Source organism: Diplotaxodon limnothrissa, linkage group LG2 (genome assembly GCF_057381915.1).
Source record: "Diplotaxodon limnothrissa isolate DT_005_m linkage group LG2, D_limnothrissa_male_GT1.1, whole genome shotgun sequence".
Classification (NCBI taxonomy): domain Eukaryota; kingdom Metazoa; phylum Chordata; class Actinopteri; order Cichliformes; family Cichlidae; genus Diplotaxodon; species Diplotaxodon limnothrissa.
Window position 1 is genome coordinate 20,740,830 of NC_140597.1, and position 20,759 is coordinate 20,761,588.

Sequence of the window (20,759 nt, forward strand, 5' to 3'; positions counted from 1 at the left end):
TTCAGATTTGCTCTTGTTTCTCCCTTTTTCTTTTGGTTTAGAGAAAACTAGGCTAATCTCCCGACTCTGTGGACTGAGGCAATTGGCCAGAAAGCCCAATTTTCAGCCAAGGACACTGTCACATGTTTTGTGTGTGTGTCTGTGTGTGTGCGTGTGTTCTTGTACTTGTTTGCAGTGGTCCTACTTGGAATGGTCCTGCCCTACCACACTGCTCATAATTACATCTGTCTGCCTCTTTTTGTCCATGTTGTTCATTAACATGTACAGACAGACCACGCTGCAACCACACATGCACATGTGAGTAGAACTAAAGCCTGTTTGCACATCATTAGTATTGCCATCTCATGCGATTTAGGAATTACCCTCCTGCTGTGTTTTATGTGTCACATTCACACGGGACAAGGAGACCCTGTGTTTTACACAAATTTACCAACATCTGTGGCCACCAGCTACAGGCTCAACATTAATATTAATGTGTTGCCATGCAATAAGCATAAAGTCCGTTGAGAGACAACACGAATGTCATCCATCTCATCGTCCTTCTAGATTTTGCTTTTTGGATGTATTTAAATTAGTTTCTAATTATATGAAAAAAATGCTGCCTAAATTGTCATTTTTCATAATTGCCAACGGGGCCTCGTTAACGTTTGTACATGAACGAGGCAGCAGAAGGATGTGGAGAACACAAAAGACTTTTTGTCTTGTGCACCTGTTCACAAATATGAAAATCTGTTTGGCAGATCTGTTCACGAAGAGCTTCAAATAAGAAGGTTGCTGATTCATGACCGACTCTGTGTTTGTTCTTGAGTTTCATTTTTCTGTATCAAGCCTTTGTTCATAAACCTGCTTTCAGACTAAATACTTCTGGGTATCATTGGAATCTCATTTCAGCTCCTTTATTTTCTCCCTGCATTACTTTCCTATCTTGGTCAATTAGGACGTTCATTGTTAGCTGATATTTTATGGTTAGCGCTGACAAGTCAAATGAGCATTTCCTCCATTGCATATAGAGCTTGGGATCATGACATCATGTCAAGTGCAGTGCATTATGGGACTGTTTCATGCAAGTCCAAGTTGATAATGGAATATACTTCTTTTGGTAATACAGTGGATACAGAGCCAAGTGTTTTTCAAGGTTTATTAACGTGTTTTCCTCTTTATTACTTGTTAGCTTCTGTTTGTTCAGTTTTGTGTGGAAAACAACATGGGAGCAACTACCCAGAATGCATTGCAACTTCTAAGCTCTATAGGTTTACTGTGCATTACAGATTAAATTGGAATGCCCGAGTCCCAAGTCAAAAGTTTCATTTGGAACATTCCCTCAAATCAGATTTCCAAACTGAAAATTGGATCAGCCCCACCAACTCCAAGTTAATAATCAAGGATGGCGTCAGTGCACGCAAACAATAGTAAAACTGTAAAACCTTTCATCTGTACTACCACTGTATTCGCCACTCACTAAATAAACCATGCACAGACTCCATCAGTGGGTGTCCTGCAGCTGTGTTTTTGACCATTGACACATTTTAATGGAATTTTCTAGTGATTCATCAGTGCATAGATGCTCACAGGGTACTCACTCTACGGCATGCTTTTTATTTTATAAGCAAATTTCATATTAGGAAGATACTGATTTGACATTTGGGATGAACAGCAGTTTAATGCTGATGGAAAAACTCAGCTGTGTATCTGTGAATATGTGAATCTATTGGGCTGATGAGTCAATGTTCTTCTGTGTTGTTTCTTATTTACTGCACCAGTTTTTAGCAGTAGTAACATACAGGTAGCAGCATGGAAGAAGCTGACAGCGGTATAGAGGGATTTGACCTGGTGTGGCAGCAACTTTTGTTTGTAATAGTTTGTTACTCTAACCACAAACCACCGTTCAAGTTGACACAGTGATCATGTCCATGCGGGCTTCACTTTGTATCATTTGTTATGAGTGCCCAATTATTGTTTGGCTTCACATGTGTTGGGAAGCCTGTATTGCACTAACGGGAACATAAGTATTGATTACTTTGCTTCACCTGTCTTAGGCACCTGTCAGTGATACTTCATATGTAACGTGAGTGTAAGGAGGTGCACTCACAGTGAGACTCACAGAAGCTTGACGGGCCATGAATGGCACAGTGCGTAGTGTATAAGCCGTGAGACCAGATTTCCCGTGCTTCACTCGCGTACGTCAGTTTGAAGAGGAAAAAGAACTCCACGGGACTCCGATGTGAAAAGATGTAACAAAAAATTTATTCCACAGTTTGCATCTTACAGGAGTGGTCAGGTTTAACTTATCCTCAACAAAATAACCTACTACAGTAGGAAAACCGTGTGGCTCTGTTCTACCCTGCTGCCGCGTATAGCTTATGCCGTGTTAACTCTTTTTCTCTCTCCCCCCTCCCGCACCGCATGCGCTAATTTGCATACATCCGTGATGCCCGGATTTTACTATAAACACGAGTCTTTAAGGCACATGTATTCATGGTACTACGTAACCAAACCAACACAGCAATAAAATAATTTTAGTTCCACCATAAACATGCATTTACTTCCTAAATTATTAATTACACAAACAATCTTAACAACAGCAAAATATAAATACTAAAACATATGAACTATCTTAACTTGGCTCCCACACGTAGCAATGATTAAAAGTAGTGCAAAAAAAAAAACCCGGAATAAATACATATTCACATCTTTCATTTAATTTATCAAGACCCTGATGTGATCGAATTTTTAGCAATAAATACCCACTGATATGAATTTAAGTGAGTCAGATTTTATTTCCAGATGTGCCATTGAGCCTCATGTTGCAGTGCTCATAACTGTGGCATCCAAGTTTTAATCTCCAGTCATGGTAATACAAAAGTACACAAGTTCTTACTTCTAAGATTATACATATTGAGCCATAAAAAATAATGTTGTTCTCATCAGGTCTTAAAACTGGCTAAAAATGACATCAGATAAACTGCATTATTAAATACATATTAAATACATAAATAAATGTTAAAACTAAGTATACCCTTACACTTCTATTTGTGGGGTCACCTGTTGATGAATATGTTGAGCCACTTACCTAGGACACGCTAACCTCTGCATGGTACCTTGTTTTTTAAAATGTTTGCATTGATTGTTCAATTGAGGACTAATTGATTAACTGCTACCAGAAATTACATTCCCACAAATCTCTTTTGCGTTGGCAATAATACCTGTTATCCTGTGCAGTTTGAACTCTGTATGCTGGTTGGTAAACTGTTCCAGTGTTCATTGTAGGTGTTGAGGTAATGTTGACATGATTAAACAATGACTGAATTGAATGATGGTTTGTTTTCACGCCCATTCACAATGTCAGATTATCCCCATGTTCCCTTCATAAGCAGAACAGGTTGTGCTTTTGTTGGATAGAAACACAAAAGAGGAGTCAAGAGTTGCTGCAATCCATCCGTGAATGTAGATGGAGTCTTTAAAAAAAACAAAAACCTTCAAACACTTGTTTTCTTTCTGCTTGAACTGTGAAGCTAACTGGAAATAAACTAGTTTCAGGTTTACTGATAATTCATCTTTACAATGAACATGCCTGAATAATTTACCATTAACACTGGAGCTTTACAGCGCCAGTGTTCTATTTGTCTACCTGTCAGTTTGCCTTAACTCGAACCAGTAGTCCACCAGCTTATTTTGACAACCAGCCTGCCAGCATCATTCTGTTTTTGTTGTGTTGTGATATGATACAAGTAAGAAATGATGTACCATTAAGCTCCCATTAAACGTGGAGTCTCAAATAGAAGCGTGTCTCTTCTAATCACAAGAGAAATGTCATGTTTTGGCAGCTAAAGCAAGTGCTTGAGCTCAAAAAAAAAAAAAAAAACCAGAGTCAAATGTTATTTTGTCTGCTTGTCATAGATCTACCGTACACATACACAGTGAGCTGTCTCATGAAATAAATGCCTGCCTTTGTTAAGCATCAGATGACCTTCATTGTCAAAAGAAAATAAAGCCTGGCTGATGAAGTTATATGGTTGGTATACAGCCTGTAAGGGAAGCTGCTGAGTATTGGCTTATAAAAGAAAGAGGCTCACACGAAACAGTTAATTTCACATTATTTGTGTTGTCATACGACAAAACACCGTTCAATATGCAGGTTGATTCCTTGAAGGATTCATTTTTTTTATAAATCCCTGAAAATCGCATGAGCTGTCACGTTCATAATTTGCTCCCTCAGAACCTCGCACATCCAAGCTACACATCCACCCTGCCTTCTGTTTGAGGCTCTTCTTACCTGACTGATGTTTGGGATCAAGCAGCACAGTGAAGCAGAACAGGATAAGCAGCTGGAGGTGTCACAGTGACGAGTGTACACCTTTATTATACTTTCAGATCTGCTGGTGAACTGTTTGACTGAAGCATTTTGTTGCTTTAGCACGTCGTATGTGGCCAACATGATCCTGCGGGGGAACAGTCCATGGCTGAGGTCATTTCACGCCATTCCACTTTTTTACTTCCGACAACATAAATGTAATTCTAGACAAGGGTTGCAGTTTTTAATACAAATTTACATTCGGCGGGCCTACATACACACACAGTGGACACTTCACATCACATAGCACCAACCCAATGTCTTTAGGCATGTAGATGTGGTCAAGATGACCTGTTGAAGTTCAAACTGAGCATCAAAATGGGAAAAAGAGATTTAAGTGACTTTTATTACAGTATTATATATAATATATACTATAATATTATAGTACGGTTGTTGGCACCAGATCTTCCAGAACTTATTTGGCAATAAAAATCATTGCAGACTGTATATTTTGTTAGTAATTTCCCAAATCATTCCAATAATTACCAATAATGCACGTTATTGGCACATTATTGAATCTATGCCATGAAAAATTAAGGCAGTTCTGAAGGAAAAAGCGGTCCAATCCAGTATTAGCATTGTGTATCTAAAAAGGTCTTTGGTGCGTGTTTACCTTCTTTCTTTATTTCTATTAAAGTTCTAACTATATGACTAGTTTTGTCCTAGTTTAGTGCAGAAGCTGTGACCAAGCTAAAAAAAAAAAAAAAAAAAAGCTTTAAAATAAGCTACCAAGGAGACTATTTTTTGGCTCCCTTGAAAATGAAATGACACTTTCCATATTGCTGATGGGACTTTTCAATCAACAAGCTGTGCTGTGTTGCCTGACAATGCCCTATGCCAAGTGTTATGAAATTGCCTCTCAATGGTTATGGCTTTAAATTTCCTTTTACAATTTAGCGCTTTCATTAAAACGCTTGTGTTCTGAGCAAGGCATATAGTAAGTGCATTAGCTCTGTGAACTTTTATATATTTATTAAAAAAGGTTTTCCGGGAATGGAATACAGTGAGCTGAAACAAGGGAAGGATTTCATTAGTGCTTCTTGTGCCGGTGCTGCACTCCATAAGTATGTTAAATCGTCTTCATACAGTAAAGTTCAGTTTGAGGACAGTGGTGATGGTGCTGCTGGGCTACACTGCTTTGACCTGTGATTAAATGCTGATGCCAGTTCTTCTGCGTCACATTCACAATTTAAAGTCAAATTTATCGCTAACTGCATTAGAGGAGAATGACTTAAGATCACTATCCTAAAGCCTAAAGCTAGTAATTGTATTTACTATTACCAGGCCCATTGGTTTTCTGGAGCTGTAGAAAAAGACATATGCTTCCGTCAACTGATGACATAGACTCATTATTAAAAGCCTATGGATTTATGGCCACTTTATGACCAAGTCAATATGGCTGTAAAGGAGCTCAAAGCAATGCTCTCACTGAGCTGAATCACTGACTCTGTTGGATGTAATCCCACCCTTCCAGAATTTATTTGGCAATAAAAATCATGTAAGTACACTATATATCTGCAGTGCCCTGGAAAAATGCAAAATAAGCTTCTTTGCAATTGTCAGAATCCAAATGACTGACATAGGATTTTATTCCAGAGTCTGCAGATCTGGAGAGACCAACTATACAACTTAGAAGCTGACAAACATCTGATTTCTTTTGTGGTGAGGATATTACATGCCTGTCTATGTCTGCATGTCTCTTAAATACCACTGAACTGTCTTGGGCTGTTTGCTTTGTGTGCATACTTCAGTGATGGGGAGATGTTACCATGTGGATGCTGCTAGTTTAAAATAACAAAATACTGGGCCCACGTCCTCATTTTAGGGTTGACAGCATTTTAATGGGTAAACGTGAATGGCTTGGACATGAACTGAGCTTCAGTTTGGGGAAGGCCTCGAAGGGGACTGGCAGTGGCTCCCGGGCCTGGCAGATCCCCACGCACTGAATCGAAGTGAAGAAGTTAAAGAATTGAACAGGGTGGGGCACCTAAACGAGAATAAACAGCTTGTAGAACTGGGGGAACACATATAGATAAGAGCCGGAAGGAGTGCATTCGGAGGCGTGGTCCTGCTCCTGAAATTCCGATACTTGACCTCCAAAATATTTAAAAGGTGACACATCTTGCTGAAAATCATTTTTGCACACTGACACACATACAAGGTTTTGGAATACTGTATAGATGAAAGGTGTGTTTCTTGTTGGTCATCAACACTACTCGAGTTGTCAGTAGGCAAAATCCCTCCTCACACCATCACACGCTGTTCTGATCTACTATCAAGAGTCTCAGCAAAAACTGAGATTTATCAAACTGGAGATATATGAGTGAACTTGTCCTCGTGTGCATGCCTGACACACAGTCTATAAACAGGCGACCAATCATCAAAGCACTGCCCCACAAGTCTTGGTGAAAGAAATCTCTGAGGGATACCTTTAATGGTAGTTTGACCTGCTAAGCTTTCCTTTGCTTCACACTACAAATAAACTCTAATGAAATGAAAACTTTTGAAAATCATTAAACACTGTTAAACAGGACTCATTCTCACTGTTCGACTAATAGATTTTGTGTTAAGCAACCTCACTGCACTGGCAGAAAGAGGTACAATGACCCATGGCCCATTCATGAAACCTCATTTTTAATTTTTAGTATTGAGTATGTGGGAATATTCTCATCATATGTGATTTAGAAATCTTAACACTTCAGAAAATAAATTTAACAGAGACAGAAAAAGTGATTTCAAAAGCCGAGGCATTTCACTGTGTTGAGTAATATTAGAGCCATAGTAAGCCCCTCCCGCTGAAAATACCTGTGATGCTTTTCATTTTCCAATCAGCACCAATGTCTGGCTACATTTTAATGCAGGCAAAAACATGAGTATCAGGGTAGCAACAGTAGTATGCATCTGCTTCAGGCTTTCATCTGTGGCGCATAAGCAATTTACATGGTGAAGGAGTAAGTAACACTTTAAGAACATCAGACAGGAGAAATAATGGAAAATGCAAATGGGGAGCAAATCATATCGACTATAGAAAGCGTGCATGGACACATCCAAGTATAACCATTAGGATGACACATTAATGGAATTCCACATGTAGAGGAATCATTTACTCAGTGGGTTAGATTATGGCATAGAACAGCATGCCGTACAAGTTGTTATACTGTACATTCAGCACTTTCAACAACTGCTTTTTGCAAATGAGACAGAATAAGTATGGACACCAGCAGAGAAATTGCATAAAACTTTCATTAAGCAGCAGAGAATCATTGCAGAAGTACACAGAAAAGGCCATTTTAACGTTTTGAAAGTCTAACACTGCCCATGTGCAGGTGTGGAGTCTTGAAACTGACTGAAGATACTCGCAGGTTTCTGGACAAGTCAATACTGTAACAGCCTCACAGATTTCCCTTTCTTAGGCACACACACAATCATCTGTCTATTGCTGCCAAAGTTTTACTGTTTTTCTGATATTTTTATTATAACAATTATCGTTACTCTTCACTCTGTCAGAGAGAGGTCAGAAAAGATTAACTGGAAACACCAACGCATCAAGCAGTCACATTTTCAGCTAGCCAGTCAGTCAAGTATAAGCTAAAAACAGCTGATAGGATACCATATGTAGCATTTTTCCATCTACAAAGTCAGCTAGTTAACAAAATTCAACTTTTAACAAAATAACATAACGATAATCAGCAGTTTGTTATCAGTGTCACTCTTTCCTCTTCCTGTTTCTGAACCTGGACCAACATTAATTATGATAATCCAGGAGCACAAACACGGGGATATTAGACACACTGTCTTCGCACATGTTCCACTTATACCAGCAGACAACAGTTTTGCCCAATAGCACAAGGGCGCTGTTGTTAACCTGGACTCTGATCCAGTATAGAAATCTCACTCTTGTGTTTGGGGCCCTTCTGTGGATGTGTTAGTATGTCTCACTGCACATACATGAAACAGAATTGGTTCAAAAACACATTTCACAGAATTAAGGTACAAAATCAGTAAATGCTGCTGCACTGCAGTAATGTCATCTAACACCGCATTGTCAACTATAAATCCATACATTCATTCTCTTCTGCTTATCCTCATGCAAACTCCACACAGAAAGGCCCCGGGCATAAATCTAAGATTTTTAAATACCATCTCCCAGTCTGCTATAACAACGGGACTTTACAACCTTACAGCTGTCAGCTGTATGAATCTGTCTTATTCAAGTGTCAGAAGACTTACAGGGTTTGATCAATATTTTATTTAGATTTGTAATTTCATTCTTAACCATAGTGATGGAAAAGATGAAAGTCGACATGTTTTCTTCTTGCTATTTTACTTTTGGCCTTTTATGGGCTTTATTAGACAACAGAGTCAAGAGAGACAAGAAAGCAGATTTAAGATGTCTTTTCTGGCCAGTTGTGGCACAATTTTTTTTTAACATTCATGCTTGAAAAATGCTCCAATCTGGCTAAATTTTTTATACTTTTAGGTTTTGATGCCTAAACCTAACCAAAGAGCAATGAAAAGAAAACTACACAGCACATGAAAATTGAAGCTAACAGTGAGTGAAAAAGCCACAAGGTAGCAGCGTCGGTATGAGCAAATAATCAAAGCAGTTAAGAGGAAGATTTGTCATGGTCCTGGGTCGTTGACCCAGCGTTTTGTGTTTTGATTATTTTCCTCTGTTCTAGTTATTATGTGTCCTCCCCTCTTGTGTCCGGTTCGGGTCCTAGATTTCCTGTTTTGTTCTGAAAGTCTGTGTCTGTTGTCATTGTGGTCAGCTTGTCTCCTCCGGGCCTCATGTGTATTAGGTTCAGCTGTTCTTCCCTCCTGTGTGTGATTACCTGATTACCTTGTGTGTGTATATTTAGTGGGTGTCGGTCTGTGTTCGTTGTCGGCTCGTCTGCATTCATCCGTGTATCTCTGCGGTCAATGGTGTTCCTGTTCCTTAGTCTGCGTCTCTCTGCTCTCCGTTTCGTTAAGATTTCAGGTTTGCTCTTTAGTTTCTCCCAGTTTAGGTTTCCGTTTGTAATTATTCACGCTTCGTTGCCTGTTTTTGCCACTGCCACCTTTGTAAATAAACATCACTCATATCATCAGTCGGCTGCCTGCATTTTGGGTCCTCCTTTTCCTCCACACCACACGGCTCACTCCGCCAGCCGTGACAAGATTATGGAGGCAAGAGAAAGAAAAAAGGGTCGTTGGCTGTTATGTCAGTTTTTGGCAGGTCAGAAAAAATCAGAAATTGGATTCAGCCAAGAAAAGCTGAAGTATCTTTAATAAACATCAACTTTAACTTCATAATCATCCTTTAAATAACATGTATTGACGCACTATATACGCTACCAATTAAGTATAATCAAACCTGCCTCCACATAGCCACACCAGTTATTTTAGCAGGGGTATATTCTTATATGTGGAATGTCTGTAATTCTAAAGAAAGGGCACATTTTATTACGCTAAAGTAGCTTCTCTCTGGACTCGTCACATGCATTTCAGATCAGCTTTTCACTAACTATCATTGACAGTCATAACCACAATGTGTTTAAGGTTAATTGATGTCTCCATGTGGAGGCTCACTGAAGTGTGTTAAGTGATAATTGGCAAACTGCATACAGTGCAGTGACGGTTTTGTTACTAATTGATATCTTGGTAGGATTCACTCAAGTGTGTACATGTATGGTTGCTCTGATATGTGTGAATGCATGTGTGTGTATGCGTGTTATATTAATTGATGACTTGCAATGGGAGCTTTAACAAAGCTTCAGTAGCACTCAAAGAGTAATTACTGCGATTTGTGGAGAAAACACATCACATGTAGCTTAGTTGCATCTAATTGGCCGTCATTTTATTCTAAAATTCTAAATAAAAGATCATTAAAATAAAAAGATACATAATATGTATCTTGGGCAAGATACATACCGAAAGAACATCTGTGCTATCAGGATTAATCAATTGATATGGTTACCGCGTAAATCTGTTTGAAATATGGAACTATTTGAAACTGAAAATATCCTAATTGAAAACAGCTGACAGTCACTTCTTCCATCATTAATCTTCACTGCAATGCTGTTTCATTGCAAACGAGTCATTCACATGAAGAGTAGGGGCCACAAACATGTGGTTCACATTTCAATGTTACATTTATCTATTAACACGACCAAGATTTAAGACACGGTTAATGGAATCTGCTCCCAAATGCTGCATACTGTGAGTCACAATACCTACAAAAACAGGAGACTGATTATTGAAAAAAGAAACAAGTAAAATAGAGAAGATGACAGAGAAGAGTTTATCCAAGCCGGAGGATTTCTGCAAGTTAGCAGAGAGTCAATTATGTCTGAGGTACTGCTATGGGGAGTGTTAGATTATAATATTATTTTATGCCATGTTATACCCCTAATTAAAGATTGTGAATTAATATGTAGTTTTAGTTTGCATTATTCTCCTGAATTAGAAGAAGCTGATAACTATTGCATTAGTTAAACTGATTTGCATTACATTAAACTGCTGACTTGTTGTGAATGAATGATATTGTTTTATGATGCATTATACTGCTGAGTTATAAGAAATCTAATTTGTCTGAGTAGAAGAGAACAGAGTGTGCTGGAGTTTTCTGCCCCATTCCAGCAGGAGCAGATAAACAGGGAGCCAAGGTCGTAGCTTAGGCGCTGTGTGAGAGAAAGCATGTGAATGTTTAGGCTTTGTATGATAAGGTGGAGGCACCAGAGGCTATAAAAGTTTGAGCAATGCTCCACCATTTTGAGATTTTGAGGCTGTCTGCATCAGTGTCCATCTCCCACGTGTGTGATCATTAAATCATCGTTTGACTCAACCCGACCGGACCAGTGTTGTTATTGTGGTTTTTCTCTTGTCTCCATCCCCAATATTTTGAACCTTAACAGGAGCCATGCCATGAGCGATGTGAGACAACCTGGTCTTTGGCATGCAATAAGTTGCGAAAGAGCAATTCACTGTATGCAAATAATGTAGAAATGATTTTTCTCTGCGGTTGGATTGGAAAATGAAGCGGCACGCTACATTCACTGATATTTTACTTTAAAATCTTAGCTTCACTGAAAAAGTTGTGGGATGTGTTTATCGTTTCATGTCTGTGTGTTGCAAAGAGCAGCAAAGTGAGACTCAAGTACAAATGTTACAACTGTCCCCTACTGTCACCACCATATGGATTTACAGCTTTAAAGGGTATTGCTACATCACTGAGTGATTTCTTTTCCTTTTTCAAGGTGCGTCTGTGGCCCTGCTCTGCAAATTGGCATGCATGAATGTTGTTCCACGTGTCAAAGCTCAGGTTGACACCAGCACTATAACACACACAGCTTGTAGACATCTGCATCCAAACGCTCCTTGATGTGACCTTATTATCATGCTGGGTGATTGTCATCTTCACCAGCAGCTAAACATCTGGCAGACCCGATGGTAGGAGTCGCACTTCCACACACACACACACACACACACAGAAAAAGGCCCAGATATCAGACGCTCATGCGGGAAACACAGTGTTTGTTTTCTCTGCAGGATAATTTAAACAGGAAGTCGTGTTTCTGAAGCTTCTGGCAGGGGGAGGCTGGTGGATGGTTGGAAACAAAGCCCCAAGACACCAGACACACTTTCTATGACCATAGAAAAAGAGCCACACGGATCCATTTTATGGTGATTCAGTTGGTATCATATCCAATCATTCAAAGACTTAGTTGAAATTCATGAAGTCTTGTTCAGTTTTTGTATGTTGAACTTGAAAAAGTCTTCTGGGAGAAAGAATGCCTGCCTTTAAAAAGTTCTGCTTTAACACTCACAAATTTCACTCATAGATTTTATGAGTATGTGAAGAGTTAACCGTCTAAATTCTAATACTTTGTCTTCACATCATCTTAAAATAGCCTATATCTGACATCCTATAGGTCAATAATTTGCTCTGACTTTTACATAAAGGCCCACATTAATGATGATGAACCCTTCCCTCTATCGCCATCCCCTAAATAAAAGACTGTAACTGTTTTGTTTTAACTTTAATTGATTTTCTCTGTTTCCACATATTGGCAGATGGTAACTGATCTTATGGTAGTCAAAACAGAACCAGTGGCTGGTTGTCTTGTATGCTGGCCTCCATCAGTTTCCCATAAAAGCTTTGCTGCTGGAAACTCAGCCTGACAAGCTCAAGATATTTTCAATATGACTTGGACATGCCTTGAAATCGAGATGTGCTACAGGTTCAAATGTAATCAGAGACAAGTGGTGTTAAGCCTGTTTCCACAGACAATAGCCAACTGTGGCCACAGGATGGCAGTAATTAAAAGATGGTGTGAACAGGCAGGAACTATTATGTGTTTGAAGAGTGATCACTTTCAAGTTCTAACTAATGCCTATTTTTAGAGTTCAAGGAGTCCTTGTGACAACTGCTATCAAGTCTTCTTTTGTTGGTATTTTTGAGTGGTGGGTTGTCTGCACTTGGGTTAGTTAATTTAGTGTGTAACATGTCACATCGGTCACATAAGGATGGCAGCCAGCGACACTGGATGAATGAAGAGTGTCCATCCATCCATCTTCTGCCACTTATCCAATCCAGGGTCAAATGTGCTGCAGCTTGAACCAATCCAGATGACACGGAGCGGGAGGCGAGGTATGCCCTGGACAGGTCACCAGTCTGTTGCAGGGTCAACACAGCGACACAAACAACCAATCACGCGTATGGCCAGTTTAGAATCACCAATTAACCTAACCCAACTAACTGCATGTTTTTGGATTGTGGAGAGAGCTGGGGTAGCTGGTGAGAACCCACGCAGACACGAGAAGAACATGAAAACGCCACACAGGAAGGCCCTGGCTAGATGGTGGATATGAACCACTATTAAGTTACAAATTTTACAAATACTTAAAAAGTATTTGGTAAATCTTTGTGTCTAATCGACTTTTGTAAATGTATTAAAATGATTGTTTTCCAGAGACAACCATATGGTAACATCTCTGTGACAGCTTTGACAGTTTGCTCTGTACCTTGAAATATAAATCACACTATTGTAGTTTGTGCACCTGGAAGTCACTATTTCAATCCTCTGGTTTAACACTAACACTAAACAACAGGGAACACTGAGGAAAAAGAATTCAGTTACACCTTTTGCACCCAAATTCATTCCATTTTCCTTTCTAACTTTTTCCTTTACTGCTGACTATAGAGTAAGAGATAAGTGACATTTTGGAGTAATGGATCAATAGAGGCACTTTGGTCTTGTCATGAGGAACAGACTATTTCTGCAATATGGGTTTCTCTCTGTTGCTCTCTCTGATTTTCTCTTTTAATCTTTTTCTCTCTGCATCACAATCTGCCCTTCCTCTTAGATCAGGTGTGAATACCAGCAAATGGACTTTAAGAAGAGGCACACAAATAGCAGGCCTATTGTGAAACTGGTGAAACTTTGTCCGTCATCCTACTAAAGCAGCAACAGGCTAGAAAGGCTAATGCTTTAAGCTGCACTGCATATTACTCTGCACTTAATAGGATGGATTCATGAAAGTCAGAGGACAGTTAGGGTACTCATACAGTGGATTAATAATACAAACACCATGGATTATTTTTTTCACATGTCATTTCGTTCCATTTTGATAAAATTGCTGGTGTATCTGTTACACGCAAGTCCTCCTTTGCTACTGCTGTGTGATACATTAGGTTACAACACTACTCCAGTGTGTCTGTCACTCCCAACTCATCTCCATTAATAGTTTTATTTTCTATATCCAACCAAGTAGGCTTGGTTACTTAATATAGAGTAAAAATTAAAAGAAAAAAGTGTGTGTGTGTGTGTGTGTGTGTGTGTGTGTGTGTGTGTGTGTGTGTGTGTGTGTGTGTATCACCTCTCTAAACTGTCACAGGGTTAGCAGGTTTCTATAATGTAGGTGGTATCTCTAGGTAGCCAACACTGCCAAGGCCGATGTGCCAAGACATCAATACCAAAAAACATCTTCATCATCATCACATGCAGCATGGTCATGATGCGAACACTTTGTCATTTCGGGTTAGATGGTTAGGGTCAATATGAATAATGAGAAAAGGGAAAAACAAACTAGAAAAATAAGAAAATAGAAAGCCTTCACTTTTTTATTGAGTTTTCTTTTCTAAAAATGTAATTTAATTGAGCATTTTCATATGTAAAAGAAAAATGTAAGACCTGGAGGAAATCCGACTAGTGTTTCAGTGAGAAGAGAGTTGAAAGAAAAACACTAAAAATGTTTTGTTGAGATAGAGAATTTCATTAATGTATAAGGTGTCCCATCATGGCAGGACAGAAACCAGTGGTTATGGGATTTAGGACAGGACCGATGTCTAAATGCTGGTGAGGACGAAGACTGAGGCTTCGTTTGAGCTCTCAGTGAGTCTGAGTGAGGCAGACATGAGGAGGAGGTGGAGCGCACAGACAGGAGTCTGAAAGGGAGAATAAATCTCCATCAAACCACACAGAGTGGAGGCTGATTGTCTCAGAGAAGGTGACAAAGAAGATGACTGGACTAGAGTAATAATGTCACTATTGAGACTGACAGTGTGGGAAAGTGGTAGCGATGTAAAGAAGAGACAAGCAGCCGAAAGCAGGCAGATGAGTGATTACAGACCTTCCTTATTAAACTTATGCATAAGCTTTATTACTCCTCCTTCTTCTCCTATTAATAATAATATAAATCACAATAATGATTGTTAGTTTGTACATCTGGAAAATATTTGTGTTTTGTGTGTGAAAAAACTGCATTGCTGTAACAAACCACAATAATGGCCCATTATGTGACTGACGATACACTGAGTGGTAAAACTGCAGGGAGAAAGTTAGAGTCAAAAGTTTGTCCTCTTACCAACTATTACATTTCAGCTTTGCTTAATCTGATCCTAAATGCACAAAACAGTAGCTGTGCTTGGTGCTGTTTAATAAGTCAAAATGTCAACTTGACAATCCACTGAAAGAACACAACAAAGAACTTGTGTAATTACTGTATTTACCAAAAGAAGAGCTCACAGGCCTTTTCTAAAGCGGCCCAGTGTACACCAATAATTTAATTTTACTTTACATGTTTTTGCTTCAGTTGTCTTTTACTAATTTGTGTCTTATTATGTGGTAGTTATATTTTTTATTTTCTAACAACTGGAAAAGATAGATTTGAGTAAGTGTTAGTGATTTAGTTAGTGAAAAAAATTGATTGAGGATCCACAACTGCTATTTAACACACACACAGACACACAAACACACGTGCAGTGTTAAACCTTGAAATGTCGAGCTATAGAACGCATGGTCATTGCAGTACTCCTTCTGCTCTTCTCCTTGTCATAACAACCAGCCGAAGATGCCCTTGTGAAAAAGGTTAAAATCAATATAGCTACCAAGGACTCTCAAGCTAATGCATCTCTTCTATACTCCCACTAATTCTGCAATAATGCATACCTCTCTCACTCTCCCTCTCTCTCTCCCTTTCTGTGATTGGATCGGAGAAAGCCCACCATCCATCTCTGTCACCCACTGACTGCCATGTTAATAGCCTAAACACACCCTGGCAAGCGTGCACAAACACAAGTACAGGAGCAAATACACAACAAAATGCTATCGAGTTTTTCCATTTCATATACTATCTCTGTTATTCACACAGATATAGGGAACACACACACTGATTTAAGGGTCAGACTGGGGAGTTTTGTGTCCTGCTGTCTTGCCATCCTGAGAGACAGATCAGTATCTTAACAACTTTAAATTACTCCTGGCTCTCAAAGGGCACAAAAGTCTGTGTGTGTGTGTGTGTGTGTGTGTGTATACTACTGATAAAAGAGAAAGGATGAAAGGTGGAGGCAAGGAGCTACTTGGCATGTATTTACACTTTTAAAACTGTATAGTATTAGTTTATAGATGTTTTTTTCCAACAAATGTTTATTCAGAGACTTACAGCTTTAACTTAGACCAGGTGTGCTTGTAACACATTTTGCTCCAGTGCCATAAAATATGCCATTTAAAAATATACTCAATGTTGTTGTTTCAGGAAGAGAGACAAAGTGTTAAAAGGACAACTAAGGCAGTATAGTAATACCATCCGATGTGCCAGCAGGTGCATAAAGCGTCGATTTTATAAACTGTAGATGTAACCACCATGATATTATTTATTTCTAAAACATGAGCATTTTTGTAAACCTTATAAATACATTTTACAAGTGATCTGATTGAGAAACAGACAGTAATGTAAGTAGCCATAACCTAAAGCATACCCTTTATTTTCTACAAGGTCCCACAAGTTATAAGATAAATATTTAGGTGCTAAATAAAGTGAGCCATGTTTCTCCAAGGCTTGTATGAAATCACATTTCTTTTTGCTTCCAGAGGACTCACCCATTGCTGGACATTAAATCTGTCTATACATTTTTTTTGATAAACAGTTCGAGTTTTAGAATAGATGTTATTAACTGCAGACCAAGAAAAGTCAGACAGAAAGATAAATTCCATAAAAAGGTGCAGTTAGCTCATACCATGGTCCAACTTTTTGCTCTGTAGCAGCAATGATGTAATCTCCCATTTACTCACCTGACAGGACCTATTCTTCTCCAGCAGGTGTACTGACAGCAGCTGGCAGCCCTCGTGCTGACGAGCTTATTTGGTTAGGCGGTTAGTGAAGGGTTTATTTTTAAGTATTGATTTTTTTATGCACAGTTGCAATGAAATGAAAAGTAAAAATGTTTCTGTTTGTTTAGTGGTAGAAACTTGTTTACACACCACCTTCAACACTCAGCATTTATACTTCGAGTTTATACTCAGAGGTCAGAGGGCACTGTGCTGTCAAACTGCTGTCAGAGGGTACGACAATGAAGGATGTGGGTCTCTCTGTGTCGCTGCTGTTTTAAGGAAGGTTACATATGTGCTACTTGGCATCAGATGGAAACGTATCAGTTCACATCCTCCAAAGATGTATTCCATAGAAAAAAAATACAAAAAAATCAAATAAAGAAGAAAAAACATTTTCTCTTTCGAAAGGTTTAACTTTAGTTTGGTGCAATGAAGGTCCTGAGTTTGACTCTAATATGTGGACTTTGTATGGAGTTTGTCTACATGTTTGCCTGGTTTCTCCCCGGGTACTCTGGCTTACTCCCACAGTCCAAAGAAATGTAGTTAGTGGAGTTACCCATAGGTGTGAATGTGAGTGTGAATGGTTGTCTGTCTCCTAGTGTTAATCCTGCAGCAGGTGATCTGTCCAGGGTGTGCCCTGCCTCTTATCCTATAGTAGCTCCACCCCCACCCACCCCAAATTTTGTGAAGGAGTTGATGGGTCGGTGCAGGTCATTTATCACCGATGTCAGTGAGACTGAGGTGAGTTATAGATGATATATTAAAGTTTTCTTTCTGTAAGCTCAGCTGAAGTTAGCTACTGTTAGCCTGTGTTAGTTGCTTTTATCCTCCATTAGTGAAACTGTCTTTATGTTTCATATCTTGAATCTGAAGGTCCATGGAAAGTGGATGGATAAGACTTCTCTTCTACTGTGACTCTATCCACATAAATAAAACACTATTAGTCAGAAGTGAGTGTCCTTCCCAGCCACAGTTTGTTGGAAGATGTAATTACACACTAATCTATGTATCCCTATGAGCAGAGTATGCTTTTTTGTTATTAAATAACCTACAGAGTACAGGGTGCCCTTGGCTTTACATTGAGCCATACATTGTGGTATACAGAGTATTTCAGTCGTCATGCACACCACTGAGCAAACGTATAAAGAACACTCAAACTGGAACATAACAAGTTAACATTTGGTTCATTGAACTGAACAGTTGGTGTTGGATGTAGGAAGATGAGAAGGTGTAAAGACTCCAACTCCAGCTCTGCCAAAAGCTAGAATCCTATAGCCAAACGACTTGGTCAAGGACTCTCACAAATGCTGAGGCTTGTTTGGCATCCCCACTCAGCTGTGGTGGGTAATTAACTATTAAACAGAGATACGGGAAGGACAAACTATGAACTGGCAATAGGATGTCTGTAAGGCTTTGAGCTGTTTTCTTGTCATGCAAAACAACCAACAGCATATCAGTCAGGTAATTATCATTATGCTTCAACCCATCAGTTCATTCTCAGCTTTGACCAAAGTCTACAAGACTGTTGTCAATTTTATACTGAACCAGTTTAAAGGCATTAAATTGTTTTGGCAGCAAATCTATTAAACGTGGAACTTTCCAAAGTCTATTCAAGCAGTGTACTAGTAGCTCGTGGGAATCTATTAAACATAGTGACTCTTGGATTAAAACTGTCAAACCTGAGAGGTATATGTCTAATATTTAAAGTCTTCACAAGCAATGTCATGCTATGCAGAACTGTGATCATGAAGAGTCTAAACCCTGAGATACTGAAAGTGTTTCAGTGGTCTGCGAGGTCCTTCCCCAGAGTGATGGCATCTCAGTAACTGGTGTAACTGGCTTGTTTAGCTGTTAAACTAGAAGAAAGGTGTCAGTTGAAATACAGGCCTTGAACCCGTTTTTGTCTTCTTGTACTCCTTGGTGATGTGCTTTTAAATATGTATCCACTCCAATCAGCCTGCTTTTAATGGGCTGTATACATGCGGAAATAATAATTGAGTTCTTTACTCCCTGATGCGCCCAATAAAGAAGAAACAGCTACATTCAGCTGTCATAGAGGCATCTGTCTCAGAACCTGGTGAGAGAGAACGAACACACAACATAATGTATTTATAATAACCAGCAAATATTACAGTATTAACTTCCCATTTTTTAATGTTATCACAAACACTTTTAATTCTTGAATTTATATTTAGAAATACATTATTTTTCACATTTAACCAGTAATAGATAAAATAATCTTGGAAATATCCATTATATCTATTAAAGAAATATTAGACAAATATTTAGCTTCATTCTACAGAGCTTCACTGGTTTATATGATCTTGGAGTACAACCTTTACACTTTTCACTCCCACATAGCATGTTGCAGGAGAAAGCAACGTGGAATTTTGCAGGCAGAACAACATATTTGATCACTTTTACAAGCTGCAATCAAAACAGTGTATCATTATTTTCTTCTACCAGATTAAGTTGAATTTGCAGAATGATGCTAGGTGTTTTTTTACTCTTCTAAATCATTTACTGTAAACTTTTAATAGACCGAAGCAGTTGACATTTACAGTGTGCCGTTTAAAAGTAATTGAATTGATGGCACAATACGTTACACCCAGTGCGTGAGAAATACAGTTTAACCTTAGTGACCAACAGAAGCGATTATCAGAATACACTGATATTACTGTTAGAGTTTGTTGTTGTTGGCATTTTTTATATCATCAGGATTGTTTGTGTCCCATATGTCTTGAATATTTCAGCTTTGTAGCAGAAAATGCAAATGGTTTTGCACTGTTGGTAATTAAAATGAAACCTTCACACCTCATGTGTGACAGGAGTGACACATGCAAATTGTGTAACACATTCACACATGCCATATGAACAAGGCTCGATTGTATATGGAGCAGAATTTATTGCCGCCTCACAAAAGTACCAACAAAAAGTCACCCACGTACTGACACGCATAGGTACACCAATTCACACACAAGCATGCAAGAACCTATTTGTCATTATGGCAGCTTATATTTCATGCAGCCAAACACAGGGACGTCAAACTAAATTTAGTACAGATACTACAGAAATTTCTTTCAGGCTCAAACAAACAAACACAGACACAAACAAACACACACTCAGCAGCTCAGGTATTAGGGAGTATTTACTGCAGTGCAACATGCCGGTGTAATTCAAGTGGAATGTCCATTAGAGCAGAGAACGGATCTTTTCACAGTATAAGTCATAGTAATGAACTCCAGCAGAACTCCCTGCTGTGTCATACATCAACACGCTGAACAGCATGTAGACTCTCAGAGACAAAGTAGAATTGTAAAACCAGCGCGTCTTGGTAAAGGAATGTTTTAGCAAATTTTAGTGCTTCTAAAATCTAATTAAATGTGCTGAGAACACCTTTAGGGTGTTATATTTCACAGCAACAAGTTCTGCCTGCAAGATCTCAGGACTCAGTAACACTGCAATTTGCATTTTGCAATGAGAATTATACAACATAAGGTTTTTACTTTCAGTGTCATATGGTTTACATCATTAAATTGTGCAACAATGTAACTATACAGCACATTTTATCTTTTTTTTTACAGTGTAATTTATAATCAAGTACTTTTAGCAAGTCCATTTGTTATTTTACCGTTAACAAGTGTTTCAACTAATTTAGAAAGCAAGACTGTGACAGTCGGACCATATACTGCCCTGATCATACTCCTTACACTGTACCTGTAGATATATTTAAATATTTAGTTTCTGGATATAACCTGCCTCACCTCGTAAACTTAGTTTATCTTCATTCATCTCATTCGCTTATCCGAAGACTG